This window comes from Leucoraja erinacea, chromosome 10 (genome assembly GCF_028641065.1).
Source record: "Leucoraja erinacea ecotype New England chromosome 10, Leri_hhj_1, whole genome shotgun sequence".
NCBI lineage: Eukaryota > Metazoa > Chordata > Chondrichthyes > Rajiformes > Rajidae > Leucoraja > Leucoraja erinaceus.
The window spans coordinates 60,736,487-60,750,601 of NC_073386.1; the positions used below are offsets into that span (position 1 = coordinate 60,736,487).

Genomic DNA, 14,115 nt, shown 5'->3' on the forward strand with positions numbered 1-14,115 from the left:
AAGAAGGCGAATGGTATGTTAGCATTCATAGCAAAAGGATTTGACTATAGAAGCAGGGAGGTTCTACTGCAGTTGTACAGGGTCTTGGTGAGACCACACCTGGAGTATTGCGTACAGTTTTGGTCTCCTAATCTTGCTTGTTATATCATTTTGTATGCTCTTTATCAAATTGAAACTGCAATTCACAGTGAATAGAATGTTTAAGACTAAACACTGCAAGGAATTGCTAAATTAGACCAATCCCTGCTAGATTTATGCATGGTTATTGAATGGATTAAAGGCCGATAAATCCCCAGGGCCAGATAGGCTGCATCCCAGAGTACTTAAGGAAGTAGCTCCAGAAATAGTGGATGCATTAGTAATAATCTTTCAAAACTCTTTAGATTCTGGAGTAGTTCCTGAGGATTGGCGGGTAGCAAACGTAACCCCACTTTTTAAGAAGGGAGGGAGAGAGAAAACGGGGAATTACAGACCAGTTAGTCTAACATCGGTAGTGGGGAAACTGCTAGAGTCAGTTATTAAAGATGGGATAGCAGCACATTTGGAAAGTGGTGAAATCACTGGACAAAGTCAGCATGGATTTACAAAAGGTAAATCATGTCTGACGAATCTTATAGAATTTTTCGAGGATGTAACTAGTAGCGTGGATAAGGGAGAACCAGTGGATGTGGTGTATCTGGACTTCCAGAAGGCTTTTGACAAGGTCCCACATAAGAGATTAGTATACAAACTTAATGCACAAGGCATTGGGGGTTCAGTATTGATGTGGATAGAGAACTGGCTGGCAAACAGGAAGCAAAGAGTAGGAGTAAACGGGTCCTTTTCACAATGGCAGGCAGTGACTAGTGGGGTACCGCAAGGCTCAGTGCTGGGACCCCAGCTATTTACAATATATATTAATGATCTGGATGAGGGAATTGAAGGCAATATCTCCAAGTTTGCAGATGACACTAAGCTGGGGGGGCAGTGTTAGCTGTGAGGAGGATGCTAGGAGACTGCAAAGTGACTTGGATAGGCTGGGTGAGTGGGCAAATGTTTGGCAGATGAAGTATACTGTGGATAAATGTGAGGTTATCCATTTTGGTGTCAAAAACGGGAAAGCAGACTATTATCTAAATGGTGGCCGATTGGGAAAGGGGGAGATGCAGCGAGACCTGGGTGTCATGGTACACCAGTCATTGAAGGTAGGCATGCAGGTGCAGCAGGCAGTAAAGAAAGCGAATGGTATGTTAACTTTCATTGCAAAAGGATTTGAGTATAGGAGCAGGGAAGTTCTACTGCAGTTGTACAGGGTCTTGGTGAGGCCACACCTGGAGTATTGCGTACAGTTTTGGTCTCCAAATTTGAGGAAGGACATTATTGCCATAGAGGGAGTGCAGAGAAGGTTCACCAGACTGATTCCTGGGATGTCAGGACTTTCTTATGAAGAAAGACTGGATAGACTTGGTTTATACTCTCTAGAATTTAGGAGATTGAGAGGGGGATCTTATAGAAACTTACAAAATTCTTAAGGGGTTGGACAGGCTAGATGCAGTAAGATTGTTCCCGATGTTGGGGAAGTCCAGGACAAGGGGTCACAGCTTAAGGATAAGGGGGAAATCCTTTAAAACCAAGATGAGAAGAACTTTTTTCACACAGAGAGTGGTGAATCTCTGGAACTCTCTGCCACAGAGGGTAGCTGAGGCCAGTTCATTGGCTATATTTAAGAGGGAGTTAGATGTGGCCCTTGTGGCTAAGGGGATCAGGGGGTATGGAGAGAAGGCAGGTACGGGATACTGAGTTGGATGATCAGCCATGATCATATTGAATGGTGGTGCAGGCTCGAAGGGCCGAATGGCCTACTCCTGCACCTAATTTCTATATTTCTATGTTTCTATGTTATTTTCTTTAACCAATCACATAGCAGCAAATGTCCAGAAAAGATACTGAACCCATGATATGAAAAATCTTCGAGGTAGTTGAGAGCATTTAAAATACATGGACAGGTACTGTATATGGATAGGGAAGTTTCAGAGGGACATGGGCCAAATGGGACTAATGTAGATGAGGCATTAGTTCGGCATGGATGAATTGGATGAAGGGCCTGTTTCCGTGCTGTATGACATTAACATTGAAGACCCTCGGCTATCCTTCATCGGACTTTATCTTGCTCTAAGCACAAATCACATTATACCCTTGATCATGTTTGTTATATACTGTGAATAGCTATATTTAAGGGAGTTAGATGTGGCCCTTGTGGCTAAAGGGATCAGGGGGTATGGAGAGAAGGCAGGTACAGGATACTGAGTTGGATGATCAGCCATGATCATACTGAATGGCGGTGCAGGCTTGAAGGGCCGAATGGCCTACTCCTGCACCTATTTTCTATGTTTCTATGAATGGCTTGATTGCATGCATGTATTGTCTTTCCACTGACTGGATTGAACGCAACAAAAAAGCTCATCACTGTACCTTGGTACACTTGACAATAAACTAAATCCTGGGATGGTGGGGCTAACATATGATGAAAGAATGGGTCGACTGGGCCTGTATTCCCTGGAATTTATAAGGATGAGTGGGAATCTTATAGAAACATATAAAATTCGAAGAGGATTGGACAGGGTAGATGCAGGAAAAATGGTTTGATGTTGGGGGAGTCCAGAACCAGGGGTCACAGTTTAAGAATACGGGGTAGGCTATTTAGCACTGAGATGAGGAAAAACGTCTTCACCCAGAGAGTTGTGAATCTGCAGAATTCTCTGCCACAGAAGGCAGTGGAGGCCAATTCACTGGATGTTTTCAAGAGAGAGTTAAATTTATCTCTTTGGGCTAGCGGAATCAAGAGTTATGGGGAAAAAGCAGGAATGGGGTACTGATTTTGGATGCTCTGCCATGATCATATTGAATGGCGAAGCTGGTTTGAAGGGCCGAATGGCCTGCTCCTGCACCTATTTTCTATGTTTCTATGTAAACTAAATGAACATGTTAAATAATGAAACCACATTGCTGAAACCTATTAGATTAATAAGTAGTGTTCAGCTAATTCCTTTCACCTTGTCAGACAAGGCTGATAGTTTATCCCAACATGTTGATAATAGTCACAGCCTAAATATTCTACCAGCGATATTTCTTACTGAATGGTCACAGTTAGGGCGGCATGATGGTGCAGTGGTAATGTTGCTACCTTGCAGCGCCAGAGACCCGGGTTTGATCCTGACTACGGGTGCTGTCTGCACGGTGATTTTTGCATTCTCCCCGTGACCCGCAAGGATTTTCTCCGGGATCTCTGGTTTCCTCCCACACTCCAAAGATGTTCAGGATTGTAGATTAATTGGCTCGGTATAATTGTAAACCGTCCCTAGTCTGTGTGGGGTGGCGTTAGTGTGCGGGATCTCTAGCCGGTATGGACTAGGTGGGTCGAAGGGCCTGTCTCAGTGCTGTATCTCTAAACTAAACTAAAGGTGAACGATGTACATTCTCTGTTTTGCATGCCTTAAGGGCCTGTCCCACTGTACTAGGTAATTCAAGAGCTCTCCCGAGTTTCCCCTGATTCGAACTCTGAGAATTACGGTAATAACCGCTCGTGGGTACTCGGGGCTCCCGTGGACATTTTTCAATATGTTGGAAAATCTTCACGAGCTTACCGCGTTTCCTGAACACCTGCCGTTAGTGTTACGAGCCGCTAAGAGACGTCCCCGAGCTCCGACGTACCCGCTACGTACATTCTACGTACTTACCACGAGTTAGTTTTTTTTTAAACTCGGGAGAGCTCTTGGGTAAACTCGTATAGTGGGACAGGCCCTTTAAAGTTCACCCACAACATACAGTAAGTGAAATAATCAGAGCAGTGTTCTCATTTTGCCGTGTTAGAGCCCACTCTGTGGAGTCAATGCTGTACTCAGAGTTGCATGGTGCACTACACTAGTTCCATTGTCTGCAGTGTGAACCATCCCTATCTCATGAGCACAGCAGGGGTGAGTGAGTTCACAAAGACTCAGCAATGAAAGAAAGCAAGCTGCATGTCACTGGGTTCAGCACAGCAACTACTTCATCTCACCACTGATTGGACAGGCTTATAAAATAAAAAGCCCCAAATGAATAGCATAACGTGACTAATTAAATGACAAATTCAATTGGAATTTCCTTTAGTACTAATCCCTGCATCGAGTGACTGGACACACTTAGTAAGATCATCAGAGTGTGATTTGCTCCCTTAAATTATATTTAATAACCCAGGTGGAAAGCAGCCCTAGGAAAGGTGGGTATGCAGTCACAGTGCCGACCCACGGCACTGATTGAACAGGTTAAACCGTTTAGACACACAAAATGCTGGAATAACTCAGCGGGGCAGATAGCCTGTGTAGGAAGGAACGACAGATGCTGGTTTGTACTGATGATGGACACAAAATGCTGGAGTAACTCAGCGGGACAGGCAACAGCTCTGGAGAGAAGGAATGGGTGACGTTTCGGGTCGAGACCCTTCTTCAGACAGAGTCGGGGAAGAGGGAGTCAGAGATATGGAAGGGTACGGTGTGAAAACGAGTCATCAAAGGGGACAAAGGATAATGTAGAATAGACCATTGTTAGCTCGGGGAAGCTGACAACGGAGCATACAGAAATAAAACCCAATCAGATGGACAGTTGGTCACAGAACTAGGATAGGGAGGGTTGGAGAGAGAGGGAGACCATGGGTCATTGCAAGTTAGAGAAGTTCTGACAGCATTTCTGGAGAAAAGGAATAAGTGATGTTTGGGGTTGAGCCCCTTCTTCAGACACGGTTCATAGTTCAGAATGAAACATTAGGTCGTTGACTCAGTTTAGATGTAAATGGAAAATTGTCACCTACATCTGCCCTAAAACACACAGAAACTGCCACACATACTAGCTTTGCTGTAACGTTTAATGTACAGCAAGCTTTCAGCTGTCCCCGCGTTGTGGGAATAGTTTGCACTTCACAATCTCACAATGTGTCAGCGCACTGTCCAATGTTTGGGAAACATCGTTAATGTTGCGAGGCAGGGAAGGGCAGAAGCATGTGCACACTGCTGCATTCCACAAACTACACTGCAAACTATCCCAAGGGATGCCACTTGAAGGATAAATATTCACCGGAACACCAGGAATAAACCCATTACAGCACCTCGAATAGTGGCATGGGAATTTCACATTCACCTAAAGGAGCAAATGCAATCATGGTCTGATGTAGCATCTGGAAGAACGCCTTTAAAATGCAACCCTATCACTGCAGATTGAAAGCCATCTCTTCAAATAGCTGCAGACCAGTAACATCAATGTTTGAAACAGAGTGCTGGAGTAACTCAGTGGGTCAGGCAGCATCTGTGGAGAACATGGATAGGTGATGTTTCACAGAGTGCTGGAGTAACTCAGTGGGTCAGGCAGCATCTGTGGAGAACATGGATAGGTGACGTTTCACAGAATGTTGGAGTAACTCAGTGGGTCAGGCAGCATCTGTGGAGAACATCGATAGGTGACGTTTCACAGAGTGCTGGAGTAACTCAAAGGGTCAGGCAGCATTTGTGGACAACATGGATAGGTGACGTTTCACAGAGTGCTGGAGTAACTCAGCGGGTCAGGCAGCATTTGTGGACAACATGGATAGGTGACGTTTCACAGGGTGCTGGAGTGACTCAGAGGGTCAGGCAACATCTCTGGAGAACATGGATAGGTAACAATTTGGGTCAGGACAGCTCTGAAGAAGAACCCAATCCATAACATCACTTATCCATTTCCTCCAGAGATGCTGCCTGACCCGCTGAAATAGTGAAGCATTTTGTGTTCTACACAAGATTCCTGCACCTGCAGTTCCTGTGTCGACATCAATGTTGTTTTGAGTCTATCTGATACAATTTATCTGCTGTGGCAGGGAAAACATCTACAAAGCTAACTTCCAGCTTGTTAAAACCATAATCAGAAGATATTGCTTAGGCATACACCCTATCATCTCTTTTATGACCCTGATATCTTGTTTTCCCATCCTGACTGCCATTGGAGTTTGCTCTTCACACCCTGTAATTTTAGGACATAAAAGGACGAGTGTTTATGCATCAGAGGCTTTGATAGCAGCTGTAAAGCTGACAACAGGAAGGATCAGGCAGAAACATCCCTGTCTGTCATGAGATTTCTCAAAAGCTATAATTGACAGTTAGGTAACAATAGGTTTGCACTTTAAACAGCTCTGTAGTTTAGTGTGGAGATACAGCACGGAAACGGGACCTTCGGCCCATCGAGTCCGCACTGACCAGCGATCCCCGCACATTAACACTATCCTACACACTGGGGACAATTTGACCCAAGCCAATTAACCTTCAAACCTGCACGTGTTTGGAGTATGGAAACTGGAACACCCAGAGAAAACCCACCTGGTCACAGGGAGAACATGCAAACTCCGTAGCATCCATGGTCAGGATCGAACCCGGGTCACTGGCACTGCGAGGCTGCAACTCTATCGCTGCACCACTGTGCCGCCTCTCGAGACAAGCAAGGTCCAATCTAAGTATACCTCCTCCCGCCCCAGCCTGGAAACATGTGTGGCAGCCCTCTATTGACTGTGAATTACTGCACAAAATCTACCAGAGGAAGGCGATGATTGAGTAATCGAGGCAGGTAGAAAATCAACATTTAAAGATACGCGAGCAGGTACATGGACAGGAGAGGTTTCAAGGGATGTGGGTCAAACACAGGCAGGTGGGACTAACGTAGATGGGGCATGTTGGTCAGCATGGACAATTTGGGCCGAAGGGCCTGTTTCTGCACTGGCTGACTCTATTGCAGTGATAAGCAAAAGGTTTGTGATCAGTACAATGCCGGCTGATGCAACTTCAGGGCAACTTTAAAATAAAAAAATAATGGATATGAACCAAATGTTGTCTCTATCTACCAATTAAAAAAATCAATTAAAAACAAGATTTCTGCCAGGATCAAGCGGCTGAGATCATCTTGGACAGAAATTGATGAGAGGACCAAGATAATGGGTATATAGTTTAGTTTAGTTTGTTGTCACATGGATCAAGTTTGGATCAATCACTATTGCTGATTGGATCGCAGCAAGTTCGATGGATGGATACGATTGTTGAATTGATGGACATGTGACAGCAGACCGTGAGCGGTCCTGGGATCAGGATCTTGTCTCTATACCTGTGAAAGAACCACCAGTGAGGACGGTGTGATGGTAAAATCCCCTGTAAGGCCTGTGGAGAAGTCCCCCATCAAAGCTGTGCTGTTTGAGTCATCGCCTGCTAAGAAACTCCCTGCGTAGGTTGTACCTATGGCGGCATCATCTATAAAGAGCACTGCTGAGGGGCTGTACTGAAAGCATGCAGGAGGGGTCTGTCATAAGATACAGAGACTTTGTCTAGAGGCAGGTCCTGGACTTTAACTAACTATAGTTGACATTACTCATATTGAAGTCTGAAGAAGGGTTTGGACCCGAAACATCGCCTATTTCCTTCGCTCCATAGATGCTGCCTCACCCGCTGAGTTTCTCCAGCATTTTTGTGTCTATCCTCAGTGTCCAAGCAGTCACAGATATCAGTGGCATTAGGCGACATATTTCACCGGTCTGGGCAACTGAGGCTCCTGCATCGAGAATATCTGTCAGACTACAGGCATGGACCTGCTTCTGATGGACTATAACTGAAGCAGGAGGACATTTGACAGCCTAAAAACTACAATCGAACTACAGACAAACAATTGCGTTCAATATGTTCAAACACTTGTATTTTTCACATGCTCTTCAAAATGGTTAGTTTAGTTTGGAAAAACAGTGCAGAAACAGTCCCTTCGGCCCACCGAGTCCGCGCTGGCCAGCGATCCCCGCACATTAACATTATCCTACACACACTAGGACTAATTTACAATTATACCAAGCCAATTAACCTACAAATCTGTATGCCTTTGGAGTGTGGGCGGAAACCGGAGATCCCAGAGAAAACCCACGCAGGTCACGGGGAGAACGCACAAACAGACAGACAGCACCCGTAGTCAGGATCGAAACTGGGTCTCTGGCGCTGTAAGGCAGCTACTCTACCACTGCGCCATGTGCCACCCTAAACTACTTTAGTTTATTGCCACGTGTACCAAGGCCCAGTGAAATGCTTTTTTGCTGCATGCTATCCAGTCAGCAGAAAGACCATACATGATTACAGTCAAGCCGTCCACAGTGTACAGATACTGGATGAAGGATAACATGTAACGTAATTACAAATTCCAGAGCCCTCTCTCCTGTGAAGAATTGTCTTTGTTCATTCTGTGCAGGCTCTGCACACTGGGATTTCATTGAATCTAATTGAAGAGGTTTGAAATAAATTGTTGCTCACTGCTAGCACACAGTCTTGTATCATCTCATGGAAAATTAAAATACAAGTGAACAGGTGCATGAAATAAAGATCCAGCCTTGGATTAGTGCTTCGTGTTAAGCTGCTCGACAGAACCCAATCCTTTTTAAACAGCCAGCCACAGCCGAATGCCTAGTCGGATTCAGCGCTGCTCCAGTTTCCACAATGTCTGGCATTTAATGAAATGAGTACATCAAACATCTCGGGGGGGGAGCAGGAGCAAAGCAAAGCTGATTTTAATCAAACCAACTAGATTTGGATTATCTCAAACTTGATCTACTTGGGGCCAGATTTTCACTCATCCTTCTTACCAAGGCTCAGGGAGAACATTAGTCAATGAATTAACATGAACTGCCTTTGGGAAGAATGGTGTAAACATCCAGCCGACAATTGCTCCATTTAAATCCACATCTGCGGAACAATCCACCATTTGTATTATTCCCACAACCACAAGACACACATTTATTCCTCTCCACAACCAATCACATTAAGCACCTCAGAGCCGTTAGAAAGTCCATTTTAAAGAGATTTCATCTATTGTTTGGACAACAAGAAATCAAAATGACCCCCCGAATTACCCGATACTAAATAGTCAGAAACAGCTGATGGAAAGGAGCAGGTGGAAGGAATCTCGGATCCGGCACGTGTTATCTGACTCGCTATTGTGTCAAAACGTACAGATGATTCTGTTAAAAGAAAATTCTGAAAAGCAACGGAAGGAAGAAATATGCAGGAAGGAACTGCAGATGCTGGCTTATACCGAAGATTGATACAAAGTGCTGGAATAACTCAGCAGGTCGGGCTGCATTTCTATGTGGAGAAGGAACAGTGGCCGTTTTGGGTCGGGACCCTTCCTCAGACTGTGTCTGAGACTGCAACAGAACTTCTTCAGAAAGGCAATCTGATGAAGGGTCTCGACCCAAAACGTCACACATTCCTTCTCTTCAGAGATGCTGCCTGACCCACTGAGTTACTCCAGCATTTTGTGTCTATCTTTGGAAATAGGAAACTAAGAATCAGCGAGGAGAGACAAGCAAGACACAGGCGAGGACCGATGACATTCTTGATTAGTACTGGTGTCGGGCGTTATCGGGAAAAGGCAGGATAATGGGGTTCGGAGGGAGAGATGGATCAGCCATGATTGACTGGCGGACTAGACTTGGCGGGCTGAATGGCCTAATTCTGCTCCTATCACTTATGACCTTATGACAGGAGGAGAGACGGGTGCAATGCGTTCCTGGTAAACCTAGTGTGGGAAAGAGAGTCTGAAGAAGGGTCTTGACCCGAAACGTCACCCATTCCTTTTCTCCACAGAGGCTATCTGACCTGCTGAGTTACTCCAGCTTCTTGTGTCTATCAGGAGTTAATTGAAGGTGGTTTGGGAATCCAGACCCAGGAGAGGCGTGTAATTATAACGTGAACATCTCCACTCCCTCTTCCATTCATGTTTTAAAACATCCTCTGTTGCTTTCCAAGGAATCGGAAACACCCAACGAGAAATGGCAGTCAAGGGGTTGGGAATTACTGCCCAATAAGTTGGACGAACAAAAAGATTTGCGGAAGGCCAGGGAATGTGGACCAGCTGCTGGGCGGGAGCCTTGTAAAACAAAAACACTTCTTGCTTCCCCCAGCTTATGTCTGTCTGCCTATTTGAACAGGCGGAATCACGGTGACCCCCTCCAAACATGCAGCCTGTCCACTGCAAGTCAAGTCGAGTCACTTTTATTTCTATAGAACATTTAAAAAACAACTCGTTGACCAAAGTGCTTTACATTGGTGGAGGTACTGACGTTATACAACAGTGGTTCATAAATTAAGTACATCCATAAATACATACATGTAGCCCTCCCTCAGAGGACATCAAGAAAGGCTTGGGAGTAAAGATAAGTTTTTAGTCTCGACTTAAAGGAGTCGATGGAGGGGGCAGTTCTGATGGGAAGAGGGATGCCGTTCCACAGTCTAGGGGCTGCAACCGCAAAGGCACGGTCGCCCCTGAGATTATGCCTAGACCCCGGGATGTTCAGTAACCCCAAGTCGGCCGATCTGAGGGGCCTGGAGGTGGTGTGGTGGGTAAGCAGACTTTTGATGTAGGTGGAGGCGAGCCCGTTAAGGGCTTTGTAGACATAAAGAAGCATCTTGAAATGTATTCAGAACCGCAAGGGGAGCCAGTGGAGAGAGGCCAGGATCGGGGTGATGTGGTCCCTTTTTCGGGTGCCCGTCAGGAGTCTTGCTGCCCTGCGGCGTTTTAGACCAGTTGCAAAGGTTCAGGGAATGGTAGGGGTTAGTTTAGTTTAAAATGCCAGTTTAGTTTAGTTTAGATACAGTGCAGAAGCAGGCCCTTCGGCCCACCAAGTCCACACCGACCAGCGATCACCCCGTACACTAGTGCTATCCTACACACACTAGGGACAATTTACTATCTTTACCGAGTTAATCAACCTACAACCCTGCACGTCTTTGGAGTGCGGGAGGAAACCAGAGGTGGCCGGGGAAAACCCACGCGGTCACGGGGAGAACGTACAAACTCCGTACAGACAAGCACCCATAGTCAGGATCGAACCTGGGTCCCTGGTGCTGTAAGGTTGCAACTCTACTGCTGCACCACCGTTCCAGTTCTGGGGACAAAGACCACCTTTTGAGGGAGGTGGATAAGAGAGGGAGAGGGTGGGGGGTTTGGTGGGGGGAGGGGAGGTGGTGTCGGGGTGTTAGGTGGAACCACTTGAGCAAATAGTTTATACATAGCCTGTCTGTTTCCGGGGACTGTGTGGTGCAGGTTGTTAAAAAGCAACATCAAAGTGTCTGGGGCAGGCGGTCGGAGACAGTTTATGGGTTAAAGGAAGGAGGGGAGTGGGGCCAGACTTGCTTCCACCCTCTCTGGGTGGGTGATCAGTGTTCCCTGAACACCTGTCTAACTGGTAGATAGCTTGAAGCTGCAACAAACTGCAATCACACCAACTGCACAGTAAATAAGGATCCAAACCTTCACTGAGAATAACTGTGTGACTCGAGATATTCTCCACTTTTACAACTCTGTTCACTTGTCCGTGTCTGTGTCCCTGGGATAAGTGTGTCTGGGGTGTCAGTGTCTGTGTGTGTTTCTCGGATAAAAGTATCTTAGTCTGTGTGTGTTTGTGGGATATGTGTGCCAATATCCCAGTTTCTCTGGGATATGGGCACCTGTGGCTGTATGAATTGTGTGCTTGGGTCTCTTGGATGTCTGTGTCGCTGTCTGTGGGGTATGTGTGTTTGTATCTGCGTCTGTATCTCTGTCTGTGGGGTATGTGTGTTTGTGTCTGTGTCTGTATCTCTGTCTGTGGGGTAGGTGTGTTTGTGTCTGCGTCTGTATCTCTGTCTGTGGGGTATGTGTGTTTGTGTCTGTATCTCTGTCTGTGGGGTATGTGTGTTTGTGTCTGCGTCTGTATCTCTGTCTGTGGGGTATGTGTGTCTGTCTGTGTCTCTGTCTGTGGGGTATGTGTGTGTGTGTCTGCGTCTGTATCTCTGGGATGTGTGTCTCAGTCTCTGTGTCTGTGTGTGCCTCTCGGCTTGCGTGTATTGTGTCGGAGTCTCTGTCTGTCCATGTGATATGTATACCTGTATCTGTGACTGTGTCCCTGGCATAAGTGTGTCTGTGTGTGCGTGCGTGTCTGGGACATGTGCAGCTCTGTCTGTGTGATATGTGTGCATCTTGGACAGCATGGTGGCATGGTAATTCCTTACAGTGCCAGAGACCCGGGTTCAATCCTGACTACGGTTGCTGTCTGTACAGAGTTTGGACTTTCTTCCCGTGGCCTGCGTGGGTTTTCTCCGAAATCCCCCCACTCTCCAAAGACGCACAGGTTTGTAGGTTAATTGGCTTGATAGAAATTTACAATTGTCCCCAGTGTGTGTAGTTTAGTGTTAATCTGCGGGGATCGTTTGTTGGCGTGGACTCGGTGGGCCGAAGGGCCTGTTTCCGCGCCATATCTCAAAGGTAAACTGTGTCTGTGTGATATGTGGGCTTGTGTCTGTGGGATATCTGTGTCTGCGTCTCTGTCCGTGCCTCTGGGATATGTGTGGCTGTATCTGTGACTGTATCTGTATCTGTGTCTCTGGGGTGTGTGTGTGTGTGTGTCTCAGTCTCTGTGTCTCAGTCTGTGCATGTGTCTGTGCCTGTGTGTTTGTATCTATGACTGTGTCTGCGAATGGATCTCTGGGTCATGTGTGCCTGTGCCTGTGCCTGTGGGGTGGGTACACAGGGCAGTGCCTACCTTGGTGAGGATCGGCCAGAGTTGCCTTCACCGTGGTGTTCCTTCCCCGCACTTCACGCTGTGGCCAGCCGCCTAGAGGGAAAAACAAGCAGAATCAGTGCGTCAGAACATTCCTGTCATATTTGAAGATACACTAAATAAAATGTTATCTTGAACGTTACAAATATGGATTGTGTACCCAGTAACCTTTGAATCGAGCATCAAATTACGCCTTTGAGTTATCAATATTAAATAAACATTCTTCCAAGGAACGTGCGTGCAAGTTACTGCAGCACAGACAAGTGTAACCGCCGTGCAGTCTGAGCACAATGGCTAAGTGGTTGCAGTTCACTTCTCAACAGCCACTGCACTTCAAACAAACCTACATGCACCGTCCCTCCTTCCTGTGGGACTTTGTTGGTAACAGTACACTCATATTCATGGACAAAATACAGTCTAGTTGCTTTTGTCACTCTGCTCGCTCTTAGGCATGTCTTGACAAGAGTTCAGTATCACAGGGTGGGTGGGTGGGTGGAAGGAGGCTGTCGTTTTGTCAGCCGATCCTAACGCCGAGTCGACGCTGTGTGGAAGGGTGCGGGGAGGGGGTGGGGAAACAGCCACCCCTGTATCGTAATTGCCAAAAATAATCTGTTCAGATCAGGCTGATCATGAGATGACCACACCAGAACCTCATATCTACTGTGTAGTTTCACCAAGAGAGACAACACTGGGAATGTCTTGAAAGCTGGGGAAAGCAGAGAAAGTCTGCTCCAGATAAGTTACAAGAATGAACACAAGAATGGGTGCAAAGACATTTAGCTCTTAGGGCTAACGGAATCAAGGGATATTGGGGAAAAGCAGGAACAGGGTACTGATTCTGGATGATCAGCCATGATCACATTGAAGGGCCGAATGGCCTACTCCTGCACCTATTGTCTAAATTTCAAATCCCAACTATCAGTCTGGGTCTGACTGCAGCTTGGCAAGATACAAACATCTCAAGCTCTTTACTCATCCTGCACCTTACAGGACAGTGCAGCGCAGGAACAGGCCCTTCAGCCCACAAGGTCTGTGCCAGACACGATGCCAAGACCAACTCCCATCTGCCTACGATGCTGGGGTAGCTCAGCGGGACAGGCAGCATCTCTGGGGAGAAGAAATGGGTGATGTTTCGGGTCGAGACCCTTCTTCAGGTTGGGAGTCAGGGGAAAGGGAGTCTAGAGATATAAAGTGTGAAAACGACAAATCGAAGCAGATGCTTATAAGGAAATGTAGAATGGATCATTGTTAGCTGAGGGGAAGATGACAACAGGTGTACGATCAATAATATTTAATCAGGAGGGCAGAAAAACTAGTCGGAGAACTAGGAAGGGAGAGGGGAAGGAGAGAGAGAAGAAAAGTTACTTGAAATTAGAGAAGTTAATGTTGATACTGCTGGGGTGTAAGCTGCCCAAGTGAAATATGAGTTGCTGTTCCTCCAAGTAGCGCTGGGCCCCACTCTGACAGTGGAGGAGGCCCAGGACAGAAAGGTCAGTGTGGGAATGGGAGAGGGAGTT

General features: G+C 46.4%; 1 long non-coding RNA gene across 2 annotated transcripts in view; it reads right to left on the minus strand.

The window, feature by feature from the left end:
• LOC129701287 (uncharacterized) overlaps positions 1–12,695 on the minus strand; it is a 75,807-nt gene extending 63,112 nt beyond the window's left edge. For both annotated transcript variants that reach the window (XR_008724175.1, XR_008724176.1), the window contains exon 1: positions 12,581–12,695. This is a non-coding gene — a long non-coding RNA (uncharacterized LOC129701287). The remainder of the gene's footprint in view (positions 1–12,580) is intronic.
• Positions 12,696–14,115: the final 1,420 nt, after the last annotated feature.